Source organism: Dermacentor silvarum, chromosome 1 (assembly GCF_013339745.2).
Source record: "Dermacentor silvarum isolate Dsil-2018 chromosome 1, BIME_Dsil_1.4, whole genome shotgun sequence".
Lineage (NCBI taxonomy): Eukaryota > Metazoa > Arthropoda > Arachnida > Ixodida > Ixodidae > Dermacentor > Dermacentor silvarum.
Genome location: NC_051154.1, coordinates 361,667,499 through 361,682,663, shown reverse-complemented (window position 1 = coordinate 361,682,663; position 15,165 = coordinate 361,667,499).

Genomic DNA, 15,165 nt, shown 5'->3' with positions numbered 1-15,165 from the left:
GCACTGACACTGTGGCTGGCTTGCTGACTGCTTCGTCGTCGTCTTGTCTTCTTCATTACAATATATATATATATATATTAAGTGCGAAGCACTTTAGTCGCACGGGCTGTCGGCGTCTAATGTGATGTCAAACGTCGTGGTCAGGCACAAAAAACAAGATCTGCCGAAAACTCGCGTCTCTTTCACTTGGTATATACCGAATTGGCATGGAAGTGTACGAATGTATGAATAACATGACTTATAGGCCATCACATCAATAACATCACATGCTCGTCAGTTACGTGACGATTAACGACAATGAAATCACGTGTGGCGCATACTCGCATTGGATATGCGGGTATGAGCTAGGGATATGCGGTAGTTAGCAAAAACTCGTGAAAATCGCTTCTGAAACGCCAGTCTGGTACCAGCGCAGTACAAGAGAGGGCACCACCACCCCACAAGCGCTCGACTCCTCTTCACTTGTGCAAGAATAGCACAAGAATAACATAAGTGTAACACCGGCGCATCACTGCTTCGCACTTCCCCACGTTTCATATTGGATTATTGGATATGGGAGTTACGGGGCATGTGTATTTTCCAATAGGGATAACAGGACTTGCTGATTACAATAACCAACAACTTGCTATTGTTGCCGTCCTGCTAAAATGCTGCGGCATATTTTTAATTCCTGGCTAAAGCTAGTTGTGACGCCTTGTATTGCGCCTGATAGTCTGTAGCGGAGTAATAACTGCACGTGTGTTTTCACGCCTATGGTTACGGGAACCTCTGTAACGTTAGGAATGTCGTCACGCCCGTATTCAGTCCTTCACAGACACAGTAAGTGACATTTCTCCAGGGGCCTTTGTGTTTACTTTGTGTTGTTGTTTCCTTTCTTTTCTTTTCTTTCATCGCCAATGCGCTGGCAAGACAAGCAATGCCGAAAATGTCCCTTGTTTTGCCGACATCCGTAGCAGAGGAGAGATGTCGGATACCAGGAGAAAAAAAAACATTAATGAAAGAGCAGATATAAACGCGTTCACGCGTGAACAAAATGAGGGCCACCTGAACGACGAGCAGGATCGCAGTCGAGCCGACCACCTTATGCAAGCGTCCCGTCTGGAACGCCGCAGCCTCAAATGAGATGCAACGGGGACATATTGATATTCTCGCCGCAGCGGGGACCGAGCCATGTTGACGACGCCCCCTGTCCCGCATGACATACCGATACATCGCGGGCCGCTAGTGAGTAACGCTACAGCGCACGGGGAATGACAGTCGGCTGATCGTGTCACGATATCTGAGATGAATACCCTGACATTTATTACAATGTGCAGACCAGTGAAACACTTAAGACTTAAGTACACTGAAACAACCTTTTACGATGTAAACAGTTGACAATTTTTTTACGTTTTTTGTTGCAAGACTGTTTAAATATTTCTCGGTATTTTTTACATCTTCGACCTTATTTAATAAGACAACGCGACAAGTGAATACTGGACATTTCAAGCCACCTTTAGCGACACCTTTTTTATCCTGGTTATTTATTAATGTGAAATGTCTATAAAATTGGTCAGCGGGGATTGCTCGCTAAAATGGCAAGTAACGAAAACATGTAGCGTTATCGTTCATATCTTTGCAACCGCACTGGCGACACACCTTACTTTGCTATCGTTGTGTAGCGGAAAGACGTCGTTGCTCGATCATGCATGTATCGCGTTCACAACTCGAGTCGTTATTGCGACACGCGTGACGCAACCAGGTGCGCTTTACCGTAAAATTATTCCAAACTGTTTTGATTGCAAACTACTGACGTCAAATTTACGTAACCACCGACGCAAACATCCGGCGGTGACCCGCAGCGTTGTCTGAACAACCCAATGAAACACTCTCCTCGTTTATAGGAAGTCACTTTTGTTCCCTTTCAAAACCAATAACATTGTCTACACTCAGCGTTTTTTTTTTTTTATCTAATTGGCTGACAAGAGGCGAGGAGCACGCTCTAGTGGAGAGGGTTTCGATGGGGCTGAGCCAGCACGGTGAAAATAGATAACTGCATGAAGAGGGTGGTGCCGGCTTCTCCGATTGGTCCGCTTCGCCTTACTTAGCTTGCGGTGGCTGTTCGAGAATCGCGGCGGCGTGCAACGTAAGCATAAGAATGCCGCTAAAACGGATCCTCAGCAAGTTAGAGTAGGCAGAGCGGTGTGGTATACGTGACGAAAGGGCTCAATAGCGTTTTGCTGCCACGCAAAAAGGTTTATCACGCGCAAATAAACACATGCTCACCGGCAGGTGCGAGTAGCGAGGGCCTGAGCGATCGGCGGGCAGCCATCTTCTATTCCTTTCGGAACGGGGCAGTATACAGAGAAATTTTCAGTTTTGTTCGGCATATTATTGCATTTTTTTCGCGTACACGTCACTGTGACGTTGTGAGTTTTCGCGGTTTTGTGAGGTCGCGTGACAGACAGGTGAAGTGGGCGTAGCCAGAAACCATTGGACCAATAGCAGAGGGCTAATGGTGAAAAGGCGTCGAATCAGGAAAGATTATTTTTCTTTTGTGCGGTTTAATCATGCATAACCAGTTTGTACACGTTATATCAGATGGGGAGCTATCGCGGTTTTCATGACGTCGCGTGACGGACAGGCGAAGTTGGGAGTGGCCCGAAAATGTTTTGAACAATCGTGGATGCGTATTGCAGCAGTTTCAATAAAAAAAATTTGGAATCATTTCACATTATAGCGCCCCAGAGTTATGTTTCGCCTATCGCTCGGCATTGAGAGAGTCAAATCTAGACGGTACGTTTGTCGATCCGAGCGGGAGTCGTGGCGTTTCAGAGAGCCCGCTCAACCACAGTAGGTATATTCCATCAAAGACAAACCAGTGCTCATGAGCAGCTATAAGACCTACAAGCGTGCAATATTTCGCAGAAAATCCACGCTTGCTCGGTTATGGCACCCCCGCGTTCAACACGCCGGGCCCAGAAATGGTGTGAACAGATTCGGGCAGCGAGACAGACGAATGGCAGTTGCTCGCCCTACTTTGGGACCGTTGTCTAGAGGAAAGAAACCCTTCGTAGATAATGCATGTATCACTTACACCGATAGGGCCACTGTTGCGTCGCCCAATACGCAATCGGAGCTAAGTATAGCCTCGCGGCCGGCGTTGGGAGAGGCGTCGCTCGCCAGCACGTTAAGGCTGTTTCACATGGTGCGATTTTGCACTGCGATTTTCGCAGCTGCGATTTTCGCAGATGCGAAATTCGCAACGGCCATTTCAGATGGCGCGATGTCAACAATGCGATTATGCGACGCCCAGGGTTGCTTGCTGCCAGATTTTGTCGCACACGCCGCATAAATTCGTTTAATGTAATGAAAAAGACGTGCGCGTTATAATATAATTGACCTCTCTTTATTAGGACCAAATAATACGTGCGTTTTGTAATTTAAAAGCGCTTCAAAGTTTAGTTTGTTTTGGAGTGCGCAACAGCGGTTTGTGAAGTTCAATACGAGGAGAAATGGCGGACGTAAACAGCTGTTCGCAGGTGGTCGTTCAGCGTTGTGTGCTGTCTCTGTGTGTGTTTTATGCCTGTGTCGTTCTACATGCGGTTAAACAAATTACAAGAGGACCTATCAACAAGCCCTTATAGCTGTTGTCATCGCATATGCAGTATTCGGGATTCGGCGGAGTCGTCATGTCAACGCAGAGACCCTCGCGCTACCCGTGATTAACGTCAGCTTCTGAAAAACAGATGTGTGTGTATTGCTCGTGATTGCGCATTAGTGGTTCCTGCTCCTAGCAATATTCTTGCACCAAACTTAGCAGCAAGCACCAACCCAAAAGCTCACGTCTGCCCCTCAACAAAGCCGCAAATGATCTGTGTGTAATTACTGAACGTGCAATGGAATTTGTGTTGTGAACGTTTATCTTAGCGCCAGCCTGGCTCGTCCGTCTGCGCCTGTGCTGTAATTATTCATACAAGTGCTCTCTGAATAGTTCGAAAGGCGTAAAAGCCGACACCACATTTTTTTAGGAGCTGCAGTCACTTGTGTACGTAGTATCGTATCATTCTGGCAGACATGGGCGTCGTCTATTTTCTCGTCCTGTTTCTTGCGCTGTTAGTGTGCTGTGAATCTGTATCAAGAAGCTTAAGTTAATATGCTGCAGTACGTAGCGCAGCCACGTAGCCACACGGCTAACATTAAAATACCTTGTTAGGAGTACGTTTGTTTGTTTAATAACAAAATCGAACGCTAAAATTTTGTATTCATGGTGGCAAGTGTAAGGTAAGAAGCTATCGAAACTATCCGCTTATGGCATGCGTGTGCTTCTACCTGCTTCAGCACGTTATCCTTAAAGTGAGGCTGAATACCCCTGATAACCAAAAACATATGCAACTGGAGCAGGTGCTATGATTCCTCTCCTGGAAATGAAAGCCAGCATCCCAGTCTGTTAAGCTAGTCATGTACTTAACCTATATTAGACCAATGTTAGAGTATGCTAACTGGAGCCATTTAAAACTGGGTTATTTCACCAAAATAAGAAAGTGCAAGGAAAGTTTCAAGGTACCGTCTAATCTGGTATTCCCAAACCTATTGTATTAGCAAAACATTTATGCCTCCCTGAATTGCCTGCATTAACCCAATGCTGAAAACAGGGGAAGCTGATTCCCTTTCTTGCTGCTGAAAAGCTGCTAGAATCTCAATAACAGACCACTTATGTTCTGAGAGAAAGTGAGGGGCACTGACAATATCTCTAATCTTTTGTATGAGCCTTCACCTTGAACGAAAATGGAATAAAAATATTTACCTTTGCAAGCCTCAGAATCCAAACATTCTCAAAATTTTGAGGAGCCACATTAATTTTTTGAGATACAGACAATAAAAAGGGTGCCTAAGTACAAGTGCACACTGAACACACTTGAGTGGTTGAGTGGCCAGCTGCGAATGCAAAAACGTCCATAGCTGCTACCTCGAGGTAACTGCTAGGTTGCACGTGTGTTTCTCCTATAGCCCATGTACCTGGCAAGGGGAATGGTTATACGTAGTCCTGGGCTTTTTTTTTTTTTTTTCAATAGGTGGTGGCTAGCTGATTCCATCTGTTTATGTATTTATCATTTGTGTGCATCTTATGTGCATGTGTTTGTGTCATGTTCTGATTGTTATACGTGCAGTGATGCAAGCATCTTTTTTTTTAATATATTGCACTACAGTCATTTATTAAACTTTGTGTTGAAATGTACAAAATGTGGCCACCCAGTAATGGTTAGGACAGACAGCAGGATTGGCAAAAAATATGATGCAGATCCAATGCACTTGCTTGAATCGACATGAGGCGAAGCTTTCACGCAACGGTCAGTTGAACTCTAGAAAACTAACTGCAGTGTTTACAGTTGTCCTTATTTCACCCGATGCAACACGTACTCATAGACAATGTTTGCTTATTCACCGCACAGGTCACATAATGTAATGTATACATAGCACGGTGAACTCACTCAAACGTCGGCTCACTAAGACTTCGAACTAACCGTGAGTCTGAGTTCGTTTCAGCCTGACTGAGTAGAATTTTGGTGAATACGAGTAAGAACAAGCTCAGTTGAGTAAACTTTTAGTGAATATTGTCATGTGGTAGTCGGGGAAAGCTGATCCAAGTATAATTTTAGTGAATATGAGTCAAAGCAAGCTCGGCAAGTAGATTTTTGGTGAATATGACTCAGTGCAAGCTCACCTGAGTAGAATTTTGATGAATATAAGTCGGAGCAAGCTTGGCAAGTAGATATTTGGTGAATATGACTCGGTGCAAGCTTGCCTGAGTAGAATCTTTGTGAATATTAGTCAGATCTAGCTCGGCCAAGTATAATTTTGGTGAATATGAGTCAGAGCAAGCTCGGATAAGTAGAATTTTGGTGAATATGACTGAGCAAGCTCGATTGAGTAATGATGAGATATGGTTATACGATTTTATGCAGTAATACATGTAAGTGCAGACTCATTAGCAACATTGCCTCCATCTTGATGGGCTATACCTACGCCTCGTGATGAGTCTGCACACTTTATGAGCTGTGGACATGCAAGACCCACCCACACTTGAAAAGATACTATCATTCATACGAAGGAATGCAACCGGCTGACTTGACTGCACAATTTTGATCTGCTTTTGTTTAATGAGTTATCTACTGCTTATAAAAACAAGGTGTTCACCTGCTTTTCGCATTATTGCATGTGTTTTACAGGAAGTAGAGACATAGAAGCAAGAAAAGGCAAGGATGTTTATGGCTAAGTAGTTTTTTAGAGTACTGCAATATCGTACAACCAGCATAAACAACAGTAATTCGATGCACTGAAGTAAGCAAAATGTGCAATTACCTTTTAATGTGAGGGTTAATACAGATGCAGTAAGGATACAAAGTCTGCAACACACTGAAGGCTTATTGTTTTTTTTTATTCAGGAGAAAAATGATGCATCAGAAAAATGAGAAAAAACTGTTTAAGTATTGCTTCGAAAATAAATTGGCAATACTGCTTATTCCCAGTCAAAGCGTGAAATATGCTATTGTAGAACATTCATTACGATATCCAGTTTGCACGTTCGCTTTGCGTCTCGCAGCGGAAGTAACAGAACCTTGAAATGAGCTAATTCATTGGGGAAAATGCGCATGAAAGCCCTAACCAACCGACTGCAACTAAATGGTCGCGCGTATAGCGTGACCTATTGACCACAGCATTTGTCCGTAGTTGCATATTCTTTAAATTGTTCCGTCCGTAAAAGCATACGGCGATAAAACTGTGGCGTTTTCGTATATCGCGAGTTGTCTCCAGAACCAGAAAATTGGGACGACATCCGAAGGCCATGCCTTCCCGTGAGGGACACCTCGTAGTATTTACACACTCGTAGCGCGTGTGAATAACGGAAAATCACGCAAAAGTACGTACTATCAGCACCCGAAGCCAACCTAAAAAACAGAGTCGCCAGATTAGCAACGTAGCGTGTCAACAAACTCGTAGAAATCACAGAACCGAATCTGACCTACGAGTTTTTATCTGCACTGCTCGCGTGTCGGTGCTGATGTTACGTACCGATTGCGTAATCCAAGGCTCCACTCAATTAATTGCACTGTTCGAGGCTCGTTGATCCAATATTTATAGACAAAAAAGTATCTATAAACGTTGCGTTGAGCGACCGCCGCCATTTTCCACAACAGACTGCGAAATACCTCTCGGCGCAATTTCGACGGAAAAATCGCAGCGATTGCTGCGACGTTGCGACGCTGCGACCAACCGGTTGGTCGCAGCCGAAAATCGCAGAAACGGCCCTGCGACTGCGATTTTCGTCGCATGCGACGGAAATCGCACTTCCGGTGCGATAATCGCAGTGCAAAATCGCACCATGTGAAACGGCCTTTAATCAGGCGCGAAGGCGCTCGCGCGGACATGGCCGTTCTTGATAAAAGGGACATCCCCGCATTCGCTCAACGCCGACGACGGGACGAGTAAGGCACGGCCGGCGCCAGGAGGTCCAAGGTGTTCGTGAGAAAAAATAGGTACGGTAACTTCACACCACACCCTGCAGTAAACAGCTAAGCTTGTCAGCGACCTAGCTTTACTTTTACATGGCTGCTACCACTGGTACTTGCGAAAAATACTTTTGAAGAATGCTGGCAGGCCACATTTTTGCGGCAGGGCCATCACCCTGTCAGCGAGGGGTAATGCAGAAATTTCAGGGGGGGGGGGGGGTCAGGACATCCAGACATCCCCCCCCCCTGGATCCGCGCCTGTGGACACTCACGGCGCATTTCCGCCGTCGTCATCAGCGTCTACGCCGCCATGATGTTCCGTAAAGCCAAGTGCGATAACATCGTCGCCGGACGCCGTATGCTGTATGTGCGAGTGAAAGCGTGCGAGGGTGAGCCGACGATGGGGGCTCAATCTCCTGCGCACAAGGGAGGAAATCTGAGAGCTAGCGAGCCGTCTTCCTCCATCGCTTGCAAGACTCCGGGGGGCAGTCTACTACGGCAGCGGCTGCGTATGGCGTTATCTTGAAAGCGATTTTCTATGGGGAAAGAGTGCACCGAGTGCTGATAGCCTCGTGTGCGCTGTGTTGTCGCCGCTTAGTTCGCCTTCAAGCGAGAGGCAGCACGAAGGTCAATTCGCTCGCTGCTGCCGCCGCGCTTCCACACTCCAGCGTTTTGACAGCGAGTGTGCGCGGTCATCGGGTGAGATGTCTCCATGTTTGCTTGAGCATGCGTGACACCATGCTTGTTAATTTGGTTAGTGAGCGAATGTTTACAAGTTTATACGGCCGGTAAATCTACTATCCTTAGTTCGTATAGCTGTCTACTAATTTGCTATCGCAATCGATGTTTCCCTTTCGGGCTAAACGGCGACTTTTTTCAAAATCTCACGCGCTTTCTTTACCGCAAAAAAGTAACACCACAGCAGCTATCAATTCGGTAAAAAATTGGTTTGTTATTTCTCTATAAGCTGTACTACCAACGATTGAACATCTTGCGCTTAAAGGAATACATTAGAGGTTGGTTAGTTATTCGTTGGTAATTAATCACCTAACTTCGTATAAAACTACTCTGACTAGCTTAATGGGAACGTTAACTATACTAAATTGGTAGCCTTCTCGTAATGTACGCATACATTTTTAAGGCTTTGGATGAGTTGGCTCAAACATCCTGCACAAAGTCGTCTCTTCTGATCATGCAAGTGCACGTTACTGGAGTTATGCACATTACGCCTATTCTGGAGAGCCATTGCTCTGTGTTAATCTTTGTATATGTTTCTTGTATTTGCTTTTGAAGCCTACCTCTGCGCCCCTCTCGTGCAGTTAAAGCACACAGAGAGTGGCTACGTTACGTCCCGTTCGATGTGAGAGAATTTTGGCATATGTCAATTGTGTGAATTATGTGAATTATGAAACTTGGGAACAGGGATTCCTTGTGATATTTTACCCTGTTCCTTTATTCTTGCTGTTTGAGTTGACCTAGTTTAAATTACATGGAGCATATGTCGCGAATCCGCGTATTCAGATGGTTTATCTGAAAAGCCGCACATTACTTTCTCGAATATTCTCGAAGACCAGGTAGCTAAATGTTCACTAATTACATTTTAAATATTCATTCGAGTGTGAATATGCAATGTTCGTACGGAAGTCAAACAATAGCAAAATCATGTCGGCTTGCGAGAAATCCTAATAATAGACGTCAGACTCTGCCCAGGCGGCGCTGCGGAAAAACCCGCCACCAGCGCCCCCATCGCAGCCTTGGCGCAAACTGAGTAGTGCAAAGAGAGCTGTCCGCAAGCGAAGCTGCATAGGCCACAATAGAGCCCCGTCTTTCGGTTTTGTAAAGGCATGGTTTCCTAAAAATCAAGGACCTGGAAAGCTTCTTCCGCCCATCCACGCTTCGGAATGGGAGCAGTGCGAAGTACGTGTACAATGTAAAAGAAGTTTCAGGTGTTATTTCGGCGCGCTGCAACTCGCAAGTACAGCGAGCATCGTACAACGTCGAGTTCGAGGCAAGCACTCCGACGTCCGTTCTCTAGCGCCTAAATGTGTTAAATTTGGGTACGTACATAATATCAAAGCGATGAAGTACATATATGATTAAGTCAGGTAACTATGTAGCTTACGGTCAGTGGTACAAAGCTCGCTTTATCAGCGGCGGACGGCCCCGGCGACCTTCGCCTTTTCAGTTGCGTTCTCGCTTCAGCTCTCGCTTCCTGGGCGTTCGAGCGTGTTATCGCGCATCTTCGAATGTTTTCTTCACGGTTGTCTTCCGTTTGTATTTACTGCAAATGGAGATACGTGCGTGTCCGCTTTCGCGGGATACAACCGAAGGCAAAACAAACCAGCAGACGCTTAAAACAACACACGCGCACAAATTAACGTAAAGAAACGCGACATTTTTTTTCTAAACACGTGCGTTACTTCGCAATTGCTCATCCAGTGCTCCCACAGCAACTTTATTGCTCAGATTACAAAAAAAAGAAAAACGCTGTCAAGAGGGCTCAGTGCATTGCGAAACGTGCTCGTTGTATCGAAAAAGCCGAAACTAGAAATAAGCTCGCGATACCACAATTCCCTAGAACATGATTTTGAATTCATAAAGGAACCAAAATGTTTGGTTAAACTGACCTGCCAAATCTCTCCGTTACACTTGCTGAGTAAAGTGGAGGCGGACGTGTACGTGTAAACAGGTAGAAACATCGATGGCACATACGCAGGATGGTTCACAACTTTGTTTATTCTGTTGCCAACGAAGAGGCGGCTGCAGATTCCTCAGTTTTCGCTTGGTTTCCATAGTCCCCCGTGAGGGCTACGCAACACAATTACAGCAGAACAACATTATCACACTTTCTCATGTGAGCGGCTGTGTTGTGGAGAATGCGAGTAATTCGCTTACCCAACACGCGAACGGCCCGTATCTAGCGCTCTCTCCTTTCTCCTTCATACGACCGCGATGGAAATCGGTAAAGCTGAACGTTGTTATTCAGTCCTTCACGTTCATGGCAATTTACAACGCAACAGTAACGTCGATTGCGGCGTTTCTTCGTAGCGCGCGGAGCTGTCGCGGTTGCCGTCGTGCTCGCCATCGCCATAGAAGGAGTGAGCCAACAAGAACTTTACGGCAGTTCGGCGGCACGTCCGACTAGCGGAGAAATTCATAGCTCTCATTCTGGCTGTTAAATGCGCAAAACATTCGCAATATGAACAAAAATTAAGTTAAATCGTTGTTTCGCACTCGCTAGCTGCTTAGGCAACTTAGCAAGGGAGTCCGACTTTGCACTACTCAATTATTACTTCTTCGCACCGACAGGTGGCGCTACGCGTCTTGCAAAACTCCAGAGTCTGACGTCTATAGAACAACATTAGAAGTTTTCTTGTGGTGGGAAAACGGTAGTTGTATAAACGCAATAAATTATTATCTGCATATATCAAAAACTATATCGTTCCCATTCTGTCGTTTTTTACAAAGTTTCGTGTCTCTTGAGGCCACACGAAAGTATAAACCAGCCAGCCAAGCAACAAGTTGCATTTAACTATCCAGATATGCGGTATTTAAATATGTTACGAGATACTTCGCAATTTCAGTTTATACATCCAAATTCCCTCTAGCAATTCGTAAAAATCTGAACTGGAACGTCACTGTAAGCTTTAGCACATGTATAGGAACATATACATGAAAAGTGATGCTAGTTATCAGTATTTCTGCTTAGGATACGATGACAATACCTCTGCTCGTCTTGAGTTTCACTATTTTATTGTGTTTGCTAAGTGAATGGTTGAACTTAAGGTACAAACGTAATATATTGAATCTGTGTAATTAGCCGGCCGGCTAATGGACTTTTACGTCCAAGTAATTTACACTAATTCCAAAAATCTGCCCACCATATCAGAAATGCACTAAATGTAACAGACGATATTTTTATACATTTATCTTAAAAAGAAGCGTTATTAACTGTGACCCTTGACATGGCTCCATTCCTAACATAACCGTTAAGACCACTGATATTCTCAGATGTCTTCTCAACTTTTCGTGAAATGGAAAAATGACTTTGCAGTACAAGGCAGATTTTTGCAGCAGGAAAGCCGGCCGGCAAATGTCAATTTTCTATATTGTGTTACACAACCGTTTTTGAACCCTCATAGAGTTGCCTTACGTTTTTTTGTTCTTCCTTCCGCACTGCAGTTTTGAGCCGGCAGCCTTGCTCAAAAAGATTGTGGCACTGCATTACCTCTGCACAGGAGACCTTCACTCCACCGACTATGCAAGTCTTACAGAGTTCGTCGGATGCGACTGTGGGGTGAGTGGTCGCTTCTTGCTGCCTGTGACTATACGCTGTGCCTGCAAGTGATAAACGGCCATGACTTACCATTTCGTCTATCGTTGGAAGCAATGCATAGAGCTACCATACTTAAATCACGAAGGTACCGAGACACTAGTCGAACGGTAGCACCTTACTCACATTTGGTTGAAAGCGCGACGCCCTGGCTTATATTAGCAATGAAGTACCCTTGGCAAGGCAAATATAAGGGCGGTAAACTCGCGAGTGCCCGAGTGTGAAGGATCCGTCAGCGATATCGGCAATCGGAAAGACGGTACCGATCGCTTCAAGTGATCAAATACTGCGAGTAATCTACAAATACTACATTAATGCGTTGCTAGAAAAAATGATGCATGCGCACCCACATGTGCAAGTAGAATGTTGCGTAAAATATTGTCGTAGTATGTAAAAAAAGGCTACATAAAAGTATAAAAGGCGTAGTGTATTTTTCAGAGACAAGGTATTACTCTCATGCTTGATCTATAATCAACACCTGCCTATATGTTGTTTACAAAAAAGAAAAGAAACATAAGCAGCCCCGAATTGTATATGCCCACAATTTCACACAATCTTTTGTGACACCGCGCACTTAACGGGTAGCAAAGGCCGTCTTTCGCGTCTTTACCTAAAGTAAGTCAATGACAAAATCAGAATACAATCGATATATATATATATATATATATATATATATATATATATATGCCACGACAAGGAAAGAGAGAGAGAGAAACTAAACGTTTAATTAAACACTGTATCAGTTGGACTGGCCGCCTTAATTGGGGACCGTCCAGCAGCTACAGGAAGCGCGGTGGACATCCGCGTCAGCGCTACCAAATGCCAGCCCGGTGTGCTAACTCGCAGCTCGGAACCCTCACTAGCCATACATTATTTCTCATCATGGCTTCACTGGTTGGACGAAGGCTGCAATTTCTAATGAAAAAAAAAAGTTGGTTAGTAAAACCCACGTAACGTACCTCTCGAAAGAGCACGAACATTTAAAGAGCAGGAAATGTTAACGTCAGTAGGTTGCACTCCCTGCTTTAATATCACCCTAATGTGTTTTTAAGTAGATTTGGTTTCCATTTTCAGGTACTTCGTCGATTTTAAGTGCATCAATGCTCGCACATACTCTAAACGTGCAATCTAAACATGCGCAAAACTAGGCTGTAGTACAAATTGTAGCAACAGACGGTGTAGAAATGCAAGTGTGCATCCCAATGCTCATGGGGCCCATAATGCACCCCGTCGTCGTTAACACGACCATAACTACAAAACAAGCTTACGTTAACGTGTGTTGACGCAGCCGGCGGAGTTCTGTCCGACTGTCCTCGTTTGTTGTGCGTTAGCTGCTCCCTACAGGCTAGTATCATGTAGATGTCAACCACATACGAGTAGGCCTTTAATGAGCAGAGCTTCGCGGCCGCATTATTTTAGAGGTTCAAGGCTCTGAAAACTTCTTTTAAATTCTTATGACCACTGTACGGATATGCTAATGTACATCTATGATGACCACTGTACGGATATGCTAATGTACATCTATGATGACGCACGCGATACCGCAACCTATCAACGCGCACACTCTGTGAACATCACTCTTTTCCTTTGCTATCTTTCCCTTAATACTGACAAAAACCAGCGCCCAATAAGCGAAAGGATTCTCTTCCTGCTCGGAACAGGACTGTTCGTATCTTACTTATACCTCTGTCACACGAGCACGCAAAAACTCTTTTACGCAAGCGGTCTTTTACCAAGCTGAAAGACTTTTGAATGAAGAGGTGTTGCGCAGCAGACACACGGTGCCGACGATCTCCTTTTAGTGTTTCCTTCTGGACACACTACCGAAAGCGTGGCGCTAGCGTTCGAAAAAATATAGGCAAAAAAAAAAAACTTATATATCTCGAAATATAAAGTGAAAAGTTTTGTTTACACGTTTTTCGAATAAATTTAACATAAGAAACGTTAATATAAAGATTTATTGTAGTAGTTTAAAGAGCGTCATCACGTGACATCCCAGCCCGTTCGACTTGCTTACGAGAGTACAGAAGAAAAGGAGCATTACTGGGTTTACTACACCTTCTGCGAGACATAAAAATATTTTTTATGATGAGCCTGGGCGACGGAAAATTACGTATCCGATTATTTTTTTTTATTATATGATAATTGCCTTCTTCTTCTTTCTGGGGTTTTACGTGCCAAAACCAGTTCTGATTATGAGGCACGCCGTAGTGGAGGGCTCCGGATTAATTTTGACCACCTGGGGTTCTTTAACGTGCACTACATCGCAAGCACACGGGCGTTTTTGCATTTCGCCTCCATCGAAATGCGGCCGCCGCGGCCGGGATTCGATCCCGCGACCTCGTGCTCAGCAGCGCAACGCCTTAGTTGACTGAGCCACCCCGGCGGGTGATAATTGCCGGTGCCCACTGGTTTCGAGGCTACTCCTTTTCGGCCGTAAAGGAGATCGGCGAACTCCTCTTCCAGAAAAGACCGCTTCTGAAAAAGAGATCGCTCCCTGTCGTGTGTCTGCGGGTGAAACTCTTTTTCGGGAGAAGTCTTTTTGCTCAAAAGACTTTCAAGTGCCCGTGTGACAGGGGTCTTAGATGCTGAACGAAATGACCACTATATTTCGCATTCTGTCCTCGTGTACATATATCAATTTTACCGGTATATCAATGTCAAATCAACCATTATATGATAATACCGTATATGTGATATAGTTGTATCAGATGATGACAAGCGATTGTGCAGCAACCCCGCACTATGAGATACGTCCTATCAGAATACCTTTGCTGAGAATATTCATCTGACGTAAAATATGACACTGCGACGTTCTCTTGTCTAGCCACTCTCTGCGAAATGTTGCCGGCAAACTAAATTTAGAGCGCGCTTTCAATTTCGATCTTGGTTTTCCCCAAGCTTTTACGTTATGGCGTTTTTCAACGGGGTTCTAGACATGTCCCCATGCGATGAATTTTTCCGTCAGAAATTTTCATGCCGCCGCTTTGTACGTTCGTACTTCTAGCGCGTTGATGCACAACCATGTATTGAACGGCCTATTTCTTACCTACGCTCAAAACTGGACATGTGTTACCAGAAAAGAAAAACGTGGGTAATTAAGCAATTGCAAATCATCACTTCCTTGCCCGTCCCAAATTGTTTAAAGAAATCAAGATGTAAATGGCTGGACATCACAAAGCAGGCTGCATGCGGCCGAAAGTAAAGCACGACCGGTGCCAAGGCGTGATTATTCATGTGATTATTCACTCAGGTGCTTTACTTTACTGCACTTTACTGCGGCAACATTTATAAGCTACATCCCTGTCTTCGAACACAATGGCTATTTGTATCATCGCGCTT